A 23278-nucleotide genomic window follows, 5' to 3' on the forward strand; every position below is an offset into this window, starting at 1 on the left:
CGTGTGTCAAATAAACTCAGAATGGTGGCAGCTGCTTTGGCTGCTGCATTCATTATTTTATTTTGATGTTTTGATTTTTGCACAGAGAGAAAACATTAGAATCCTCTTGGACACGGTCAAAACCTGATAGTTTTACTGCCTATAGTAAGACAGTTCATTTCAGAAAGCAAGCCATGACTGGTCTTACCATTTTTAGATTACAATGGGAGGTGATATTTTTTATTGCAAGTTACCAAGTGAAGGGTATAAAGTTTCTGCTAATGTGCAGAACATTATTAATTTTCTGCATTAAGTTTAATTATGTAAAACTTTACACAGTGTGGAGAAGCGATTAGGAAATACCGTGTGTAAGCTGTCTATTTAGTACTCCATAGGGCACACCTTCCTAGCCTTGTGTAAATTTATGAGACGAAAGTCAAAGTTCATAAAAATAAACGAGCAGCATTGTTCAGGAGACTAGTCCTGCCGAATTGTCATGTCTAGACAAATTTCAGCTGCTACAAGAATTGAAGGTATTGGCCCTGAATTAGGTTGAGAGCAAGATGTTAAAAAGTAAGCAGTAGTATGAATGTGAGCCCAGTTTCTCATCATGATTAAAATGTTTAAGTAGACAAATGCTTCCTAGAAATAATGTTTCAATTTCTGTCCCAGGAGGTAGGTTTTCTGAAATATTTTGTCATTCATTTTGCTAAAGTTCAGGCACGTCCATACCTCACAGCCTTCAATTTTGCCTGTCGTAGCTGGTCATTCTCATTTACAGAATGAATATTATGAGAAAAGGAATGAATCTATCAGAGAACCTAATGATTTTGATACAAAGTTTAGTTATTTATACTCAAAGGAATATGGGCAGCTTTGAGATAGTGTGTGAAGTGTTAAAGTGATGCAAAAACTATTATAAAACTTTACTTTGAAAAAAATATATTGCTTTGGTTAGAAGTCTGAAGTAAATCCAGGTTTCTATTAGAAACACTAAAATAAATTGTTTTCTGTTTTAAAGCTCAGTTTAAGCTCATTCGTAAAAGCATTCGCTCTCATTTCTCAGAAATGGTACTGTTAAATAGATTTGGTGATGTTTGGTGTACTTCCAAGGACACACTAAGTCTGACAAAATTGCTGTAATAGCCAAGACGACTGGGTAAGCTTCAGCTAAGCAGAATGCAGCTGTGATGAATATATGGAGAGAGATTCATCACAGTGGCGATAACAGCTCCAGAAATGGAAAGGCCACCTCACTCTAATGTTGAGAAAAATAGCAATAAGCCTGTTTCATCTAGGGGTTACTAAGGACAAATACAGCTCTCTAAGCACAAACTGAAACTGCTTATGGTGTGAGGGTCCGTATTTGGCACCATCTTGTACTCACGTGCTATCTTTGGCCTTTTTCAGCTAATAATAGTACAGAACAGGTAGCACCTTTCATATTTTGAAGTACTCCAAACAGATTTGTATCTTTCCCTACCAGTGCTGCTTCTGCCTTTTTTTTTGTTTTCTTTTTGGCCGTATTTATTGGAGGAATAAGATCCATTTATTTCTCCTGCCAAATGAGTTGTGGACCACCTGTCTTCATCCTTCATACAGCCCATTCAGAAAACATACTCTGGTTAATCTATCCTATTTAGAAGGGCTATACATCCCTTTAAAACAACAGCAAAAGAAGCCAATCTTAGTAAAGAATGAAGGCAATAACACTGCATACCTAGGCAGGGCTGAATAATGAAATCAGTGAGGTCCTGTAGCTAGGACAGAGGCACACAAAAGGCCACACTGTTGGAGAGCAATAACTACCTTTCAAACTGTGAAAGTTGCCTATATCGGATTTCGCTGTGAAAAAGTTTGAAGCTTAAATAAAGTATACTAGGTTCTCCACTGAAATTATTGTGAAATAATTAGTGCATGCTCGACTTCTCCAACGTACTCAGTAACATAATTATACTTTCAGAATTCAAAGAGGAAATAAACATGGCACAGATCTGAATTGTTGAGCTTGCAGTTTCTGTCAAACTGATTGCTTCCTTGTTGGGCCAGCATCACAATGTAAATAACAGCATAGGAAAAAGCTGTACAATACAAGGACACAGTTACTTGACATGTGTTGTTCTTGAAACATAAAATCATGAGAATGGATCTGCCTGATTGTCATCAGACTGGTTTTAGTTAGGAAACACTGGCATTTCAGTCTGTCATAGAAAATTCATTTTATACCTAAATGTTCACCAGCATACAAAAGATCCTAGAAAAGAGGTGAGTCAATGTATAGCACCCCTTCTTACACTGTGTCACACTGCTAAAAAAACTCCGCGCATTTTATGTCTTGAATACAAAACTTTGTTGTTCAGAGTTGCCACCCAGGGTGTTTTATTGACAACAACCATCTATCTGTTTGTTCCAGCCATTCATTCATATGCTGGTAACACGGAAGCCTGAACTCTGTCAGCTATTTGAATAAAATCTACAGAATAGCACGCCTGGAATTTTTAGTGTTTGATACATATCACCTATAAGCATGAGTCTGTTTTTGGTGAAAAAAAAATGCAGCAAAAGAAAGTATTTTGGTTTCTTCTCATGTAAGTATCTCAAGCTTTTGTTTGTCTTGGACTTTGTTGTGTAATTAAAGTTGTGCATCATTCCACGCACAGTATGTTTTAATTATTGCAATTGATTAAATTTTACAACTCATTAGGCAAAGAATGGCAGGGGATCACTAGGAAGAACAATAGCAACTATGAGAAAAAGAAGAAAAAAAAGGGACTGTGTATTCTGAGTCTACATAATGAACACTTTGCAGATAGTATTATGCTGGTAAATCCTCATAGACCAGATACACCTTAAATTAACAGAAGCACTGATTTTATAAGAAAGCCTGTAGCAATCTGCTCAGCCAGCTATGCTGGTACAGAAGAGTAAATAAAACCTCCACTGACTGAATCTTTACCAGCAAAAGTTCCTGTGTTCTGGACACATTTCTGGAACTGTATTCTGGACTGAAATGCCTGGAAAATTTTGCATGCTCCAGGTAGTCAGTCTAAGACCACAGTTTAGCTATATAATTCTTGATATATTTAATCTGCATTTCAGAATATAAACAATATTCTCTTTAAATGAGAGATTCTGGCAGTTTATGTCATTTATCCATGGCTCTGCAAAAACACATAAAGATCCAACTCTTATTAAACTTTAAAAATATTTCCGTATAAATTGCAAAATGCTTCTAAAAGAATGGACATATTTAAATTCCTTTCTTAGGGGCTGGATATGAAACATTTGAATCTGCTGCTGAGGCAATGAATAGTAAAATATTCCTTGAGTTAACAATGCAGTCTTACCAGGCTGCTCCAGATACTTTTGTTTCTGATTTTTGTGGGGGCAAAACCTGGTAGCAATCTGAAAATGTAGTCGTTTCCCAGGATTAAATTGCCACTAAAATGTGGCCTTTTTTTTCCTGTGCATTCATCTCATTACTCATTATTACCAGCACCGTGAGGATTTCTGCATAGAATGAGCACACAAATTGAGGCAGAAAAGAAAGGTGTAATGGAATAGGCTTCAAATTGTTCCTTGCAGTTCTTCAACAACTGATACTGTGAAAAGGCTCCTGACATAACTGATGTGCCAGTGTTACTTTTATATAAAGCAGAGAAAAAGTATACATGAGGATCACACTAAAGTGTAACTGCTCAGGGAAAGTTCAGTTGAGCCATATCTAACAGCAAATGCAGCATATTTGGTTAATACAGGTTTCAATCAGGTAAAACTGTATTAACAATGTTGTTCCTTAGTTTTTGTTCCAGGGTGGGAGCTAGGGTAGGATCTAGACCATTTAAATAACAGACAGCAATATTGTCTCGTTACTTTTCAAATCTGTAGCTTCCATAGGCACTGAAATTCATCAGACTGTTACATATTCTTCTCTAGCTCTGGCTTTAGAAAAAAACTCAGAAAAAGTAGTCACCATTCAGCTTTTGAAAGACTTCTGATAAGTTCCTGGAGAACTATATCAAGTTTCTTGGGCACTTAGCTAAATATTCTCAGAAGCATCTGCTCTTGGGAAAGAGGTGTCTAGATCTAGATTTGGGCAGTTATATAGCTGGAGTTGGTCTGGCTTCTTCAGAGAACCCTGAGAGCTACCAAGTGCTGTAGCCAGCAGGCCGTGCTGTATCTTCCATGAAAGTGCCCTTAGCCTGCAGCACAGAGCTCCCAGCTTGCGCCCAGACAATCCACCGAGTCACAGCCACACTGTCAGAAGCAGAAGGTCAGATCATGGAGGTTTTCGTTTCTCTCAGGGAGTAAGCCCATGAAAGTGGAAGACATAATTGTAGGCTCGATGGGAAGTTTACGGAAATCAGTTTAAATCAGCGGCATCCTTGACTGTCAACAGTCTTCAGATTGTGATATTGAGTTTGCAACTGAATAGAACAAAAAGTTTTGCTCAGTAGGAGCACTGTCTTGTACATCTGCCTAAATCTGTGTGTGTCCTGTTCTTGACACCTGGGACTATCCAAACGAGATGCTCATCGGAGCAGCAAAGACAACACTACAAATTGAGCTGCCTTCCAACTATAAGCATTATCACACGAGGAATTTGAAGAATAGTCAGGACATCAGTCTGTAAGTATTTAGGGGAACGGGACATTATACTTTCCTTTAGCAATGCAAAGGAGAAGCACATTTTTACATTGGTACAAGGATATTTTACCAGCTAGTAATAGCACTTATCAGTACAGCACCATGGCACTGCCTTCAGCAGCTGCCACTGCTGTTCCTTGCTAGACACTGCAGAACAAGGCCATGAGACAGCATCTCTGTCTCTGGTCTCTTCGTTGTCTCCCTTCATCGTGTCCCCGGGATTTCCCAGTTACAAGCACCACCTCTTGCTTCTGGCCCACGATTCTACATTGTGCTGCTCTGCAGAGAGGACTGTATTGAGCTCACACCTGCCTGCTGGCAGTTCTGCACTCAAAATGTTTCCTGGTGTGTCACAGCTCACATCATGAACAGTCTGGCAGATTTAGAAGTCTGTTACTTTGAATGTGAGGTTTCAACAGGCCACACTGAAAAAGTTCAGCAAAGCAGCAAGATATTTTGCTACAGATAACAGGGTAGCACTTACTGGCTGATGTCTTTATCTTAATAGTTCTGCAACACTGAAAATTATGTAAGAATAGATGTATTGTATATGTTTGCAAATGCATGCCTAAGGTCATGGAAAAATTAATTACCAGTTACTAAAATTAGACCTCGGTACCAATTTAAAATTATCCTAAAACTATTACTGAGAAATAAATAAGACATCAGTCTCCAGTCAGGTCAGGTACTCTAACCTCAGCCTCCGCTTTTGTCATTATTAGAGCTGAGTCAGTAGTTGCAAGAGTGAAGACAGAATTTCATTATATAGTAAGAAAGAAGTTTATATCATTCTGTCATAAAGTCTGAAAACAGACATCCTTTGTAGTTTTCTTACAGGGCCTGCAAACCATCATTACAAGTGGAAGATCTCCACTGCTTATGCACATCTACCCTTTCAGGGTACACCCTTCATCTGTTTTTACCGCTCTAGAATAACCTCTGATTGCAGACTCCTGGCATGGGTCTAACAGCGCCACATAGAATACAGTGTTTAATTTTTGAAAAATAAGACGGAGGAGAGGGGAATAATTTAACAGAATAACATAAATTTAGTTCAGCTTACAGCTCTATCACAGTTGCCCTTTCCGGAGCACGTCTGATAATGGCTCTGACAGCATGTGTAATCACTGAACAGCTTCTCTCTGCTACTCTTGATCTCCTTCCTTGACGACATTATTTAGAATTCTGACCTTTCATTTCCACTTTTTCCTAGATCATTATTATTAATATTTCTTAGGACTGAATTTGAATGTTCTTCATTGATCTTTCAGGGATGTTCATTAAGCCTGACATTAACCTCCATATATGAAGGTTAAGCTCTCAGTGTTGTACTTATCTGTTGCCTAAGTGATGCCCGGTCTTTTCTTTTTGTCTCTTTGCACTGGGATGACTGTCACCTTGAAAGATTAATCTAGAAATGCTCACTCAGGAAGTTTTCACTAAAGATTTAACAACTAGCTCCATAGACACTCCCTATTATATCTTTAGAGATGAGAAGTGGCAACTAGTTCATCAGTAGATGAGCAGCCACTGCTCTGTCTTCAGTTCTGCTTGACAGACCCAAGTTCCCATTAAGCTAGTGAATTCAAGTACTTCTAGATGTTTATTCATGGTTCCATGAAGTTCAGTGGTGACTCTACCTAAGCAGTCATTTCTGAAGTGGCATATGTTCAGATGTTCAGGGATGTGCTGCCTGTCAAGATCTCCCAGACTGGGAGCCAACATGTGTAATAGCGAAGCTGAGGGCAGGTAGTCAAAGGGACTGCCTCTGCTTCTGTAATGCGGTGTCCTTCAGGTCTGTGTCTGAGGAGGCTCAAGGGAGGTAGTAATTTGCTGCATACCAATTCCAGTATGCATGGGAGACTAATGATGATAACAGCAGCATGATCATAATGATGTTAAGTCTAGTGGGAGGGGTAATAACAGGTAGTTAAAACTGAGATTTTACCACTAGGTCACTCAAACTTCAAGCACAGCTATATCTAAGCAAGGTATTTTGAAACTGGCTCCGGTAGGTTTACCTGACCTGAGAAACTACTACTGTCCTGGCACATCCTTCACTTCAGAAGTTCAGTCCTAAAGCCTTTCTGTGTAGCTGATATCCTTGCTGCTTGAGAGCCCTGCGTGAGCTCCATTTTTTTTCACAAAGCCTTTCCATATCTATCCTTTTTCCACTTTGTGCTGACCATCCCATTCCATAGACTAATATTTGCTTTAGAAGACCTAGAGTCTCAGAGGGGATAAATCTGCTTAGGAAAGGATCCTATATTTGAGAGCAGCCTGGTATGCTTCTGGTTTAAATTAACAGTAATAAAATACATCTCTCCTGCATTCTGTTACAGGTAAATTACTGGTTTTTGCTATTAGGATAACAGCAATAGAATACATCCCTCCTGCACTCTGTGGTGGGGAAACTACATTTACTTAATTACTTGATTATTGCTTTAAGGAAGGATGACCTTGGGGTTTGCACCACCTAGAATTTCAGCATCAGGATTTAGTAAAATGTGGGTTTGAGCATTTGATTATGTTTGAATATGGAGCTGGCTTGGTATAAGGCAATCTTCCAGTGGATAATATGGGAAAATGAGAACCTTGGGAATGTGGACTGAGTCTCTATGAATCTGAACACAGGGACCATTACAGTCTATGTCGTGATTTCATCTGGGATAGAGTTGACTTTCTTACTAGCAGCTGGTATAGTGCTGTGTTTTGGATTTGGGATGAGAATAGTGTTGGTAAAACACTGATGTTTTTGGTTGTTGCTGGGCAGCCAAGGTCTTTTCTGCTCCTCACACCACCCCGCCAGCGAGCAGGCTGGGGGTGCACAAAAAGTTGTGAGGAGACACAGCCAGGACAGCTGACCCCAACTGACCAAAGGGGTATCCCATACCATATGACATCATGCTCAGTGTTTAAAGCTGGGGGAAGAAGAAGGAAGCGGGGGGACACATTCAGAGTGATGGCATTTTGTCTTCCCAAATAACCATTAAGCGTGATGGAGCCCTGCTTTCCTGGAGATGGCTGAACACCTGCCTGCAGATGGGAGCAGTGAATGAATTTCTTGTTTTGCTTTGCTTGCGTGCACGGCTTTTGCTCTACCTATTAAACTGTCTTTATCCCAACCCACAAGTTTTTCTCACTTTTACTATTCTCTCCCCCATCCTGCCGTGGGGGGATTGACTGAGCGGCTGTGTGGTCCTAGTTGCTGGCTGGGGTTAAACCACAACAGTCTATTAGAACAGTAGTGGCACATTAGCTACATAGTAGAAAATTAAGTACAGCATGGCTAAAATTTCCAGGATGTATTTACTAAATATTGTGACCAAAAAGTGGTGACAGAGATCTTGGAGACCAGAGAAATTGCAGTAGGCACAAGTAATAGGCAATGGATTGCAAGCATGACTAGTAGCTGGATCTTCAGCACAGCCCTGAAGAAAACTGCTGCAATTAATTATGAGCAAAAGCTGAGGATAATACTGGGAGTATTTGTAGGCAAAGATGGGAGACCTTAAGCAGTCACAGATGAAGGCAGTCTTCATAGTTTGGGAAAAGGCACATGTATTCAGTTCAGCGTCAATGGAGACAACCCTGAATACTGTTTATTTAGCACAAAGCTATTGAGCATTACTTTGGGCTTGTTAACAGATTAAAATACATATCAAGTCAGTTCTGATATTTTTCTGTTGAACAGCAAAAGGCTATCTCAGCTGGAGACATTAAATCAATACTTAATGATAAACAGCAAACTGTCCACTAGGAATTAATGTAGAAGAAATGGCAGATCCAAAGTCACTGTAAGTGAATGGGAATTGCTTTGTTTTTCCACTAAGAATTGGATAAGCCCATGAATTTGACAGCATATTATTGACATAAGTGGAACTAGTACCTGCTTGAAATTATAGTGTAACTAGTTTAATCAATTAAATAATTTAATGTAATGTAGGTTACAGTGAAAATAAAAAGTATATCTAGCTAAAGCTTTCTTTGCTGTATAAAAGTGTGAGAGATTTAGCTCCCCATTACAGATAAACACAAAAAATTAACTTCAAGAGTCATGTTGAAGGCTTTATTTATAAAATAGTTTTGTTTCTGCAGAGCTGTTGACCTCCCTAAATATTATTTTTAGATTAAACAATTTGCCCATGTGTGTAAGAAAAGTTAGCTAAATTTATCAAAAATGAGTAAGATGTCTTTAATATAAAGTCCCTGCCGGTCCTCATTCAGAAGTTTTCTAAACCTTTTGATGATTGCATCTGGGGTGTTTCTTGTGTTTATGTTGTGTTTTGTACTAGCTGTCTAATTTTCAAATAGTGAAAGCTGATTATTATTACTTAGATGAATGTACTAGAATCTTCAAAATTTCCACCTAGGTCATGACAGAGAGCTTGCAGTTTCCAACTCTTGCACAGCGGGCAGTATGCAAGATCTGCTCTGCGCTCCTTGCATGCACAAACCATTGGCTTCATTACCAGGAACTTCATTTTCAAAAAAACCAAACACAAACAACAAAAAAACCAACCCCAAACCACCCCTTTCCCCAGAGCCAAAGGCGGAGGCTATCTCCAGCGCGCAGCTGGGCTGAGGCTCAGAGGGAAGGGAGGCGCGGCGGGCTGCGGGGCGCTAGGACCCAGCGGGGCAGGAGGGGGAGGGAGCTGTCCCCCACCCCGGTGCTGAAGGCGGGCCCTCGGCACAGCGGCTGCAGCGCCCACACGCGCTGCAGAACCCTTTTATCCTACGGCCTTGAATACATGAAGGTATGGAAAGTATACCATTCATATAGGTAACACTGGCAAAATAAAGATAATGCCGGCACAATATTTGTTTCTCAGACAAAATACCATTGAAGTAGGCTGGAATCTCACCAGAGGTGACAGGTTTCTTTTGATTGCTTGCCATTAAATAAGTTATCAAAAGCACCTGGCCGATCATCGTGGAGCTAAACAAGCAGGAGTAATGAAAAACAAAACCCCAGGTGTCTACCTCTGAGAAGTTTCAGTATAGGCTGTTGAATGGATATAATGGGGAGAATCACCACACCTGATGTACGAGTTTATTCTGATGCTACTAATTTTGATATTAACATTCAACTTAAAACAGAAAGCTGGATGTAACTGATTTAAAAAATAAATGTTGTGGAAATTAGAAATTAAATTCCTTGGTTCTCACTGTTTGTATTTGCCATTTAGTTTTAATGGAATTTGTTTACAGCTGAGACCTCAGATTATTAACCAGGACTGTACACTTGAGTCTAATTAGCTAACAACCATATTAAGAGTTTTGTTTAAACTATTCTTATTCCATCATCTTTTTACCATTGACTGAGACTGTCTTTTAGTGATATAATACAGTGAGTAAGGTTGACCTCCTACCTGAAGACTTCTGTTATCTATCAAAGAGATTTGCTACTCAGCCTTATTTGAAATTATGACAGGCACAAAATTCAGACATAATCTTTACTCACACTTTTAAAATAATTTTTCTGTCTTGGCTTCATGTCAATTTCTATATATATTTCAGATCTGCAGCTCTATGTAAAACATCTACATCAACCTATAGGTTTATATAAAGCTTATGCCAATATTTCCCACACTTGTGGAATCAGAGAAATTGTTAGGGAAATGAATCCAGTCTGATGTTTCCTCTTTTGCAATACAGTTAAAGCCCTGCATATCTTAACTGTCTTCTTTTTTACTAACTGTAAGGTGACTTTCTTTTCTTTCTCCCTTTTCCCTCGTGATGATTACTTGATTATCCTTTCATAACTTCCCTATGAAAGAAGGAACTGCTTAATTGGTCAATCTGCTGCTATTTTAAAGTATTTTTTCTGCCCATGATTCACTGCATATTACTCTTAATTAACTTTTAAATTTTAGAATCTCTTTTCTTAAATGAAACCCTGCAAGTTAAATACAATGTTAGGAAAAGTTAATTCTAGGGATCAAAAAAATGTGCAGCAGTTTAAATAAGACCCTAGTCTTAATCCAATCAATAAAGAAAGAAAATTTGGTTAGATGTATATGTGTTATAAAAATTTCCCCCCGGTTGCAGTACCATGAAAACATGTTACTAAGAAACAAAGTGGACAACTTGAGAAACCAGAGGAGAAGGAACTAAATAGTTAGTAAAGCCAAAGTATTCTGTAAATGTAAAGTAAAAAGTAGCATTCATAGGCTATGTCTACACTTCAGACTGAGGTGGAGTGGAGCCCTATTTAGACTAGTTCTAAATAAACCATCAAGGACAGCAAAAACAATGTAGCTGTTGCAGCATGGCAATTATGATTCTTACATAAAATATTTAAGCAGCTTAAGTATCAACATCATCAGAAATCAGATGGAGGACTCAAGTGAGGGCTGTTTGGAATAACATTAGAGCAGAAAGCAGTCTGCTGAATAAACTCATGGAACTCAACCTCTGATTTTCCCCACCATGATCCAAAGCAGCTGGAGAGTTGATTAAATTAGTTGGGTGCGAGTTAGCCTAAAACAAATAATCTGGGTGATGTATTTCTTATAACATTTTTGCCTTAATCTTTTTTCTGTTAGAAAGGATATAGTTCAGGAAGAATGGTGTTTGATGCCGATAGCTAAAATGGCACTCCAGAGCATTAGACAGCTTGGTGGAAAACAGGATACTTTTAAGAAATGTAGTGTGATTATTAACTCCTCATCTTTCAACTTCAGCAGCTCCTGGAATTCCAAACATTCAGGAAAAGATGGAGTCAGATTCTTTGAAAGCTAATGCACAGGATGGCCAGCCTTTACTGGAATGCCCCTATTTTGGACTTTTTTTAACTCATGGGACCATGCTGCTGGTAGAGTTTACCATGACAAGACTGATGGGATGGATCTGGGAACAAAGCTACATATTTTCAGTAGACTTTTTTTTTTTTGAGTAAACTTTTCAAGTTTGCCTTTCATGTGGTAAGAACGTTTGTCTTCTCCCGTGACTTTGAAAGCTATGCTGCTAGGAGGTTTACCTCCCACTGTTGCTACATAGCCAAAATTTGCAAAGGTAGACATTAGATTGAGAACAGTTCTTTGGCTGGGTTGGATGCTAAGCAACACAGTTCAGATCCAGAATTTGGGTTAGAAACTTTTGCTTATGTTAGATGTCCCTCCAGAATTACTTTTGAAACTTTATCTGTAACACTCCAGTTTCAAGCTTTTATTAAGCTGTGATATTTTCTGTAACACATCCACAGAGTACCAGTGCTCTTCAAACAATCATATAAATGTTCTCACATCATATTTAGAAAGGTCAAATTGTAATTGAATAAAGATCTGATGCACAAAATATATTACCTATTATAAAATTATTATTAAAAGGTACTGCTCATGCTGCTGTGACCAACACAGCATACTAGGTAGGAAAACGCCTGTAAATTACATGAACCTTCCAATTTAGGACTGTAATTCAGACTCTGCTTTTAGCACAAATAACTTGGGTGGGTGCTGAATAGGGTGTTCAAGGAATGTCTGTTTTCTTCTAAATTATGGATTGGCCAGAAGAAGGGTTGAATATTCAGTGCCCTACAGAGAAGGTTGGTGTTGCACGGTCACATATAAATGTCTATTAGGCTTCAAACACTCATGGTCTACTTGCATCACAGGGCCTGGTTTTGCTCTCAGGAAACCAAAGGGAAATTTGCTGTTGCCTTTAACCAGAGTACACAAGTGGAGTCTGGGTATTTTGGTAAGCTTTGTTGGGAATGTGCTGATCACCAAGGGAAGAAGGTTGCCTATGGAAAGAAGAGCAGATTTTGGACCTCAGCAGTGGAGTGAGGAAGTAAAGCAAGGAAGTCTGACAAGCCTTAGTCTAGCATTCCACAAAAGATGTTTTGATTTTTTTCCTATTTCGTATTTTAACCAGTAGATGTCTCTGTTTTATCATGCAGTTGTTTACAAGGACACAATATTCCTGTTGTCATAACACGTATTTAGTAAAAAACCATTTGTTTCCCATGGAATGAGTAAATGTGAATGTAAAGATGCCGACTTGATGTTCTTGGCATACACTGGTGATTTCTGACCAACCTAAGCCCCTGGAAGCTTTAGTGAGAGCTCTGGCTGCTAAACAACTTTGAAAATCATCCTTATGGAAATGTCCTATAGGATTTTAAGAGGGCAAAAGAGGAATTGGTGAGGTTCTATGGACATTCATCTAAAAATGTAATAAATTTAATATAGCTTTCTTTATCACGTGGGAAGGCTCTATGGAAGCAGCTTACAGATCAGTATGGAGTATTCAATTTCTACACAATGCCTCAGGAAATTCCAAGTTGTGATAGATGAATTATCTTCTCTCCTTCATGTATGTGTAAGATAATGTTATTCCTGTATCTATAGCTATCAAGAGTGATAATATATATGATTTGAAACATTCACACCTAACTGAAAATATCTGTGATGCAATTCTCTTCAGGCAGTTGTGTTTTCCTCCTCACTTGAGAAACATATAGAAGATATATATATTTTTATATATATATTTATATATATATATATACTTATTCTAAAATCTTTACAGAAGAGATCCTGGATTAGCTCATCAGAGGGAAAAAACTGTAGACTGGATCTGCACTGAGTCCTGAACTGCATCAGAGCTTTTTGTTTGCAGGTTGTTCCATCCTGGTCAGATGCTCCCTTGGTAGAAGTCCTTACAGAAGCTGTTAGGATTTGTGTCTGTGTCTCACACTAATTAAATTGCATAAGCATATTATGTTAGAGAAGAAAAATGTTGCTTAGTTTAGATGATAGCTATGCCCATATGAACCAAAGCAGTATGTTGGGGCTTTTTTTTGCCATTGAGATGCAAGTCTATGTTGGAAACAGAACTTCTCCAGCTGGAGGGAGCTGGAGGAGGAAAAATCAAGGACATCAAGGACAAATATGTGTTACAGAGTTCTCCTGCATGTTCATACTTCCACACACTGTGGCTGTTAAGTGGAGCCATGGGTGAGCTACTTTTTAGTCCATGCTTATGCTTCAAAGGCACTGAGATGAGAGATGAAATGAGATGGCCAGTCTCTAAGAGTCATTAGTCCTGTGTCACTGGTTCCATCTCCTCAGAGGGTGGCCATTTCTAGGACCCAAGTAGAACATGATGTAATAGAAGGAAATATCAGGCCTTCCCCTGAAATGAGTTATTACTAGACACAGCTGTTCCCCAAATGTATAGACAATGAGGAGTTGTAGAAGGGGAAATCAGTGTTGAATAGTAGCAAAAGAAGGACCAAATTGTCTGTCGAATTGTCCTGATTGTCAAGCTGATGGCCAGGCCATAGAAACCCCAGAGTTTCCATGACTGCAGCCCTACAGCAGAGTTTCTACAGCTCAGTCAAGCTTAAGACAAGAAATAAACCTGAAAATAAATTTGTCAGGTATGAACAGCTATAATGCAGCTATTTGAAGCAAGGTTATGGACAATAAAATTCATCTCCAAAGAACACTTGAACATGGTACATTATACTCTGGCTATGCCCCAGGAAGTATCTTTCATAGCTGACAATTTCATAATACATACATTTTTTTCGTCTAACTGCCAGCATCTGGCAATTTATGATAAAGACTTGGAATGGAGGCTTTGGGGTATTTACAACTGCTTCTGTCTACACACTGATTATATCTTTGGCTACTTCCTGAAAGCCCTCCCCCCTGAAAACCAAAAAATTGCTGTAAGGGCAATGTGATTATTTTGCATGATCTTTATAAGGGATAGCACTGCATGAGAAAGTCTGTACTCGAAGAAGACAGTATAATTCAGGCACCAGTCAGTTACACCTGGAATAAACTGGAACCACTGTATATAAGGAATATATGTAATATTACTATATACTGTTACGTATGGTTTCTCTGAGATGTAAATATACAGCTATGTTCTTTCAAAAGGACTAATTAGTATTGATCTTGCAGATTATAATTGCTTCTGCTTTATTCTGAATCCTTCATGCGCAATTATTTTTATGTAAATAATCTAATGAGAACCACATTTTTATGGGAAAATACCTGTTTTACTGTACTGACATTGATGTATTTAACTGCTATTAATAGAAACAAGGCAACAGCCCCATGGCTGCGGCGTCGTACTTTTTTTTTTTTTTTTCCAAAATGATTTATCTTAGTAGTCACGGAATTGCGTGCTCCTATAATTGTCCCATGCTCCTTTGAAGGAAAAGAAGTGGGAGGGAGGTGATTTGTTGTCTTCAGTACAATACGTTTGACATTATGCCAGAAAAGTTAATGTTAGTCTGAAAGCAAATAAGTGGCAATAATGCTTTTGCTGTCATACAAGATGCAGAAATAAATGCACGTGATGTGGAGATTAAGGAGTCAAAGCATAGGAATATTTGAGTTGCTTTTCAAAATTTGGCATCTTGAGTTGTGAACTGAATTTTTCAGCATCTAAGAAAACACTCCTCATCTTTGAGCTCCTGTTTATGTTTACCTTTAACAGAACCCATACTATCTCATCTTCTGTCTTAATGGTAATATTTCAAAAGGAATCTAGTTTGACATGAGGCTGGGATTATTTAGAAATATGGGACTATATTAACTCACAGTGACTGACGGAAATATGCCATCCTCCATCAGCCCTAACATCACCATTTGTGGATACATTTACGCTCAAATGATTAGTTCTCTGCTTCATTTCCGAGTCCTGGTTCACTTACAGGCTCTTTCCAGAGGCAGGTAATCACCTCCTTCTGAGATGAGACCAATATTGTTGATTATGTACTCCAGGAGAGCAGTATGGACAAAACATTGAAGTCTAAAAGCAGGAATAAGGATCTTTAGACCAGATTTGCTCATGACCTCCACCTTCTGCACAGTTTTGCTGTACACTTCCAAAATAGGAGGGACTGTTGGGTGACCTGTGTGCTTGGGCTGAGCCAGGACAGACATCTTCATCAGTGTCACAAACATGTTTTCAAACGTACATATTACAGCTACAATCTGACAGTGAATCTGATTTATGAGAGAAAGCACTTGTATAGCAACTGGGTGATGTTACTGTGCATATTTAGTGCATCTGTTGGGGTAAGCATGCTATATAGTAATTCAACAACATAAAAAGCAATTTCTATGGATTTTTATCAGCGGGAGGCTTGTTTCAGAGCAGCATGATTTGGGTAAGAAATTCCCTTAAAGGCATGTGAAATCATAAAAGAGGAATACAGTTTCCAAATCTCTCTCAATGGAAATCAGAGATCCAAACAGTGAAAAGGTGCCAGGAAAAAAAAGTGAGTAACAGATGCACTTTCATTGTCTGATCCTTCCACTTAACAGTTAGTCTTTCAATATGATGAACATTATTGCTAACATGAAAATGTGCAAATAAAATCGCATTGAAAGTGTTAAACATCAGCAATGTTAGTAGGGTCACTAGCTGCACACCAAATCTGGAAGCTGGGATAAAAGGGATTAGGTTTTTTTTTCTTCACAAAGGAAAACGTGTCTCCTCTGAAATACCCCGTCAAACAGAAAAATCTGCAGTCCCCTGTCCATTAGAAAGTATTGTTATTTTATTAAAATTCATTTAGTTTCTAACTCTGTAGCTGGAAAGAAAAGCAATATTTATTTTGGAGTTCCCAATTGCTTTTGAATTTGACAAATGACTTAAATTACTTGCTTATCAGATTTAGTTTAGGAATGAATTGTATATTTTTTCCAGAGGGTGTTACATTTGCTAAAGAGTTTCATCAATTTTCCATTAATGTGTAAGTCAGTCTTAGTGATAATTACTAAAGCAGAGGCATCATATTAACCTCTTGGTACCAGAAGTTGGGATCAGCATATTAGCATTTAAGCAACGTAAGCCTTGGCCCATTGCTGACGAGATTAAATTGCAGCATGCTATGCCTGCTGTGAATGAATTTACTATACCTGGTCTAATATGTTTTCTGCAGTTCACAAATCCTTATCCAGATCCACAGAAATCAACTGGAATATCCTCACTAACTTCATGAGCCAAAGGCCCATGTAAAGCAGGTGCCAAGGATCAAAACCCTACATCAATTTGATGTATCTTAAACCAGCTCAAAAAAGTGAGCCTTTATCTGTTTCTTTTCTCTTTCTGCACTCTATACTGTTTTTTGGGGTTTTTCTTTTGGTTTTGTTTTTTTTTTTTTTTGCAGTAGATGGTAAAGTTCAAGTTATTTAGATGCACTGAAGCATAGAATTTAGAGGTGGATAAAACCTATTAAGGCATGTGGAATACTGCTCTGATAGTGCCCCATAAATTAATATGCCTTTTCTGGCTGACAATGCTGAAAATGACCAAATAGCTAAACCAAGAATATATTTGTGTGGCTGTAACATTACCAGCATAATATATACTTTTCTGATCAATAATTTATACACCAAGATATGCTTCAAAATATGCTCACCACAATAATCCTAGCTGTAGAAGACTCATTGCTTTAAACTAAAATCTTCATAAAAACCCTTTAAAAATTGACTTGTTAGAATTATGGTAGCAGCAGTACAATTTTAAATTCAGTGACTGAATGAAATTTTTTCAGTGAGATATCTGGTTAAACAGTTGTCATTCATTTTTTCTTCAAACAGTATTTAGACATTGCAAGTTAGAAAAGACGCAGCAAATATATAGGCATAGATACCTTATATAAAATGCCAACATTTTCTATTATTTATTAAACATATTGGAAGTTTCATGGGAATAAAGCTATGAAAGGAATTTGTTGTTCTGCATTACTATTGCCTTAAGCTTTGATGACCTGTGAGTTATCAAAACTTACAGTTAGGTCCTGAAATTGCAAACCGGGTGGTCTTTCTAGATATGAGCTGTTTAATTTTCAAGAGAATCAAATGCAAATTGCCCCTAGGAAAGGCTATGGAATATCATGTCCATGACCTCACTTTTCCTAGCTATAAATTTCATATTGTATAAAACTTCTACATAAAAACTGTAGAGTAGCTGCCAACTTTACATTGGTCTTATGAAGATCAATTAATTATGTTTGGCATTTGATAAACTTTCAGAGATCAGCTCCCACTTAAATCACAGCATCTTGCTGGCTCCCTCTCTTATGCAGGAATGAAAGATGGGATTATTGTTATCGTTCATGTCTGTGACACAGGCACTCAGGGATGTGCTGGCCACAGTCTAAGGACCTGAACTGATATTTTACTATCAATTTTCAAATGCTTCTGGAAATGATACCACACTGGATCAGCTGTTAGCGTTAACCACAACTGCGCTACCTCTCCAAAGTACTGCTTTGCGTTACACGATTTTGTGGTATTGGACAGCTCGTTGTCTTTGTAATTCATTATTTACTACTATTAACATTGTAGTGCTGGAAGAATGTAGTTGACATTGAAGTGCGCTCTTTACCGACAATTGGCATACTCTTGTCTGGATCTAGATTAAACCTGATACTGAATGAACACAATAAATTAAATGGAAAGGCGGGGACGCTTTCTTTACTGGTCAAAGCTTAGTACCCCATATTATCCACTTTATATTTTTTTTATATGAGTGCCTTTAGAGGCAATAAGGGCCTTTATGAATTCTGGGCACTGTGTAGCAGTAAGTGCTATTTACATGGTTAAAAATACAATTTATTATTTTCAATGATCATTAGTTTTACATAAGATTTGTATCTGTAAGACCTTTTTGCAACAGTAAGACAGGTAAAAATTGCCCTTAGATTAAATGAGAATTGGGTTATCACATTAATAATAATTTTCATTTCCTCACAGTGAAATAAATACAATCCTCAAAAATAAAGGCAAGGTTTGAGATGGGTAAACTGGTCCAGGGGTCCAGTGTTTGTGTAGTTCAATTAGTTGGAGTGGGTTATATTAATTCTCTTCACTTTCTCCCACATCTCTGAAAAGTATCAGATAACATTTCCACCAAATCATTGGCTTTTCCTTCTCTTCCCTCCTGAAAGGCACTTGTTTGCAGAAGTTCTGCCAAAAACATGAAAACATAAATAATGGGTTTATCTTATACATCTTCCATGGCAGAAAGACGCTGTAACACATTTGAAGAAAAGCCTATTAACAAACTGGAAATGAAAAAAAAATAAAAATTGCTCTGCTCCCCACTAGCCTGCCAAGCTGAAAGGCTGACATTATTAGTTATTCTCACTGGACCACCTTTTCACTGCATTTTGTTAGTTCCTTAAAACTCCTGTTTACCAATTTATAAGCTTCCCCTTCAGAAATTTAGATGAAGACATAATCTGTATGTGCATGCATTTGTGTGTGGTTATCTATCTTAACTACAGCATTGACAAAAGCAGAAACTTTAATGACCTTAATGCAATCAGGAAAGGAACTTCTGAATCCTTTCAATACGAATGCCTTATTAACGGTTTTTACAGCTGATTTGCAGAATGCTGAGTTGAAACATATGAGAACAGCTGATATCATGCTGATAGACAAGAGGTCAAATCTCTACTGGGTCACGTATGTTCCTGCTGAAAGCTTAAGCAATTGCTCACACGCACGGTTATTTATAGTGTTGAAGAGCGAACCAAGAGAATTGGTATCTGATTCATATCTCAGATACGTAAAGCAAACTCAATACCAACTGAGGGAACAACAGATGCCCATGAAGCTCGTCTGGTTGACAGATGCCATTTGAATAAAGTTTATTAAATATTAATGGCCACTTAAGCGGATTTCCTCTGCTAGTTTCTGTCTGGAACTGTCACCAAATCCCAAATGCTCTGGGCTCCATTATAGTCCATGAAATATACCTATGCTACTTCAAGGTCTAGGGAAGGTTGCATCTCAGGCCCTTCAATGAAGAACCTTCTTTCTGAATCTCCACAGGTGTGGAAGTTAACTCTCACTTGGAGCAGAAAGGACTCCCGGGTAGCTGTGGAACAGGGATTGCTGGCTGTAAGAACAGAAACTTCACGGTAAGAATAAAACCAGCTCCAGACCATCAGAGGTCCTGGTTAGCTCAGAAGTTTGAGTTCATACATTACTTGTATCCGTTTCCCTTTAGCACATTGTTAAGTTTGATTATCCTACTTTAAAAATGATTCTTGGATGCAAACATATGCTGCTTGGTTATGAATAAAACAACAATAAAAATATTATGCTTAGTTCATGAATAGAAATAAGTAAAATGATTTGCTTGATCCAGGGGTTCTTAGACTGTATAACACTTAACTGCCCTGAAAGATGCATAAATAATGCCTAGGAAGCCAACAGCTTCCTTCTGAGCGGAAATGTGACTGTGAACTGCTGCTGTTGCTCCCAGCATTACCATAGAGATGGTACACAAGAAGAATAAAGTTGGGAACCTCTGGAAACTTTGTATTTTGTAACAGATAAAACTATGCAGTTCAGAACAATGGGCAGCATCTCTCCAGGACACGCACAGGAGGCTATGCAGTGTAGAAGCAGGAACTTTACATATAACGAGCTACTTCTCATAGCAGATCTTGTGGTAGCCTCTCATAACAGAGTAGAACAATTTCTCCAGTGTGAGCTTAATTTTAAAAGGCATCTGCTTACAACTGCAAGTGATAATATTTTGCAGTGATAGGGAACATTTGAATCACAAGCAAGAGACTGGAGTATTGGCTGTGACTACCTACAATTACCATTTCAACTCTCTCTTACAAAGATTTCATTCCAGGCCTCCACAGCTATTTATATATTCATGTACTGTACAGATGAGGAGGATGAAGATATCCGCTCAGACTGCTTACCTCTCACGGTCTTTTAGATACTTAGAGTAATCTAAAATGTACATCTAAACCAGCAAAACATTGTTTCAAGATTACAGACTTTGCAGCAAAGTCACCAAATCTCCGACTTACTCTTACACAAAACTGCCGTTTACAAATCCCATGAGATTTCATGAGAGCAGCAGATGGTGAAAATACATTTCTAACAACTCATTTATATTCTACGCAGTGGGATGAATTCTTTTTGCTCTCCTCATAAGTATCCTTCCAATACGATTCTAAGATTATTTCCAAGAGCTGAAATTGGTTATGAGTTTGGTTTTTTTTCTCCATTTCATTTTGTATTGTTTCTGAAGTGAAGAACAAGTAAAGCTTATCATCACTTATATTTCAAATGCAGCATCTGTCAGCCTTTATATATATAATATACATATACACACATACACACATATACACATACACACATAAATATGTATGTATGTACACTTATACAGAGAGAGATCCCTGTTAAACATCTTCAAATGTGAAAGACAAAGGCTTAATTTAGGAGCATTTAGAGTTGTGGGCTACACTGCTGGCATGGTGCTAAATGCAATTTACTAAGCCCTTTATGCAATGTCTTATTATACAAAAAATTGCAGATGTGCCAAAAGTAACAAAGTGGATTGGTTTGGAAGATTTAATGCATTTATGTCAGCTCTGAAAGCCTGAGTCAAAATCATATTCCTGGAGCTTAATTTGGATTGCTAGTGCTTTTTAAAGTAATTAAGAGCATACAGGTAGGAGACATTTGAACTGGGCTGGAAATACTCTACTGGAAAATACAGTCTTGTTACACATCTTTTCTGCATTGTGTCATGTTGGGTTCCTTTCTTTTTTACTGCATGCTACTTTGCCCAAGACTTGCACTTCCCATTATGACAATGTTCTCAGCCCCCGCTGATTTCTGTGAGAATCCCACCTATGGTAGAATGGCAAGAAAGGAGAGCTCAAAAATAACAATGACAACGCATGTGTTCCATGTTAAAAATCCACAACCTCTGAGGATTTCAAGTAGATACTTGTGTAATAAATTCACACAGGATAATTCTTTGCTTATTCAATATGATGAAATACCTGGAACGCTCCCCCCTCCTCCCCCTCCCTCCCCTTCATCCCCCAGGCTGTGTTGTGTTTTTCCAAAAAAATCAATTCACAGTATTTCCTGATTTGCTTCACCAACCTGATCTCATTTCAACAGTTTTCTTTGTGAGGAAGATGGAACAGGCATCTCCTAACACAGTCAGTTCAGCTCCAAATTCAGTTATGAAAAAATGTTTTTAATGTAATATTGTGCTGTGATTTATACCCATTTAGCAAGGCCAAGCATAAATAGAATCAAGAGAAAGAGGAAAATAACAAAAATATTCCTGGGCCTTACATTAGACCTCTTCTTCAGAAAAAGCAAAATAAAAGGCTCCCAAGACTGACTCATATATTAGAACAGTTATCCACATAATATTGATATGTAAAAATTAGGACCATTTACAGAATATTGAGCAAAGCCTGGAGGTACTTCATCAGTTCTTTAATGTTCATTATGTATCATAAATATTGATCACTAGAACAGATGGGCAAGCATTTACTGGGGAAAATTTTAAGTGAAATGAAAATGAAATCAATATTTTCTCCACACCTTTTATTCTGTTTTAATGGTAAAAAAAGTATTTCTTAGAAACCAAATGTCTCGGATGTCCATTAGAAATGTGAAGATTTTAATTTAGAGGGAAAAGCTTTTCTAAACACATGTCAAACAGTAAATTTCTGACTCTCTGCATTGGAAACTAAGAATTGTGCCTTAAGTACCTGGACAAAACACTAGTACACTTCTGGGGTACTGCATCACTATGTGTCACCTGTTGGAATGGTCAGATTCTACCTTCCCAATTTAACTACCACTTTGCCTCAGGTGGATGAATCTCAGCACAAATGTTTAACAGATCCATCACAATGTGATGTGTTTCAACACACAGCAAAGCAACACCCAAATCCTTGAAAACAAGGCTGGCTCGGTACATTCAGCGTATCACCTTCTGGGGCACTTGCACGTGCTCAGGCGTGGAGGTGCCACTACAGGCACAAAAGGAAGAGTGCCCGTCTTCCCTCTACACTGAATTTAGGGGGATGCCATTCTGACACCACTTTTAAATGAGTTCATCAAAATTAAGGGTGTGAAATTTAGCTGGTATGAATCTGAATTCTGCTGTTCATGACATTCCCTGATACTTCATACAATTGCTAATTTGCATAAGATCTATAAAAAACCCTAAGATTAAATAATAAGCACAGTATATTAACCTTTTCTTAGCTTGTATGTAATCTATATGGGAAAAGTACAATTCATTTTTCTAATTGCAAGGGAATTTCATGTTATTCAGTGGGGTATCCTCAGACTAGGTATGTGCAATGGCTTCTACTATTGCATCCTTCACAAAATGAAGCTGAAAACAAAACTCACCAAGCCATGTCAGGACCAGGATTTTACAGAATCAGGGAATCACTAAGGTTGGAAACGACCTCTGGATACCATCTAGTCCACACCCCTGCCTTCAAAGCAGGTCATGGTCAACTAGAGCAGGTTTCTCACAGCTGTGTCCAGTCAGGTTTTTTTGACTGTCTCCAAGGATAGAGACTCCACAACCTCTCTGGGCCATCTGTTCCAGTGTTTGACCACTCTCACAGTAAAAAAGTTTTTTCTTATATTTAAAGGTAATGTCCTGTTTTTTAACTAGTACTAATTGCCTCTTGTCCTGTCACTGACCACCACTGAGAAGAAGCTGTCTCTGCCTTCTTTATCCACTCCCCCAATCAGGTATTTGTATACATTGATAAGATTCCCCCTGAACCTTCACTTCTCCATGCTGAGCAGCCCCAGCTCTCAGTCTCTCCTTGTATTACAGACACTTTAATCTCTTGGTCATCTTTGTGGCCCTT

The 23278-nt window shown here is 38.2% G+C and overlaps 1 protein-coding gene across 1 annotated transcript in view; it reads right to left on the minus strand.

Annotated features, from left to right (window-relative positions):
• Positions 1 to 23278, minus strand: part of KCNB2 (potassium voltage-gated channel subfamily B member 2) — a 192430-nt gene that overhangs the window by 2528 nt on the left and 166624 nt on the right. The gene's annotated exons all lie outside the window — the stretch shown is intronic.

This window comes from Rissa tridactyla, chromosome 2 (genome assembly GCF_028500815.1).
Source record: "Rissa tridactyla isolate bRisTri1 chromosome 2, bRisTri1.patW.cur.20221130, whole genome shotgun sequence".
In the NCBI taxonomy this organism is placed as follows: domain Eukaryota; kingdom Metazoa; phylum Chordata; class Aves; order Charadriiformes; family Laridae; genus Rissa; species Rissa tridactyla.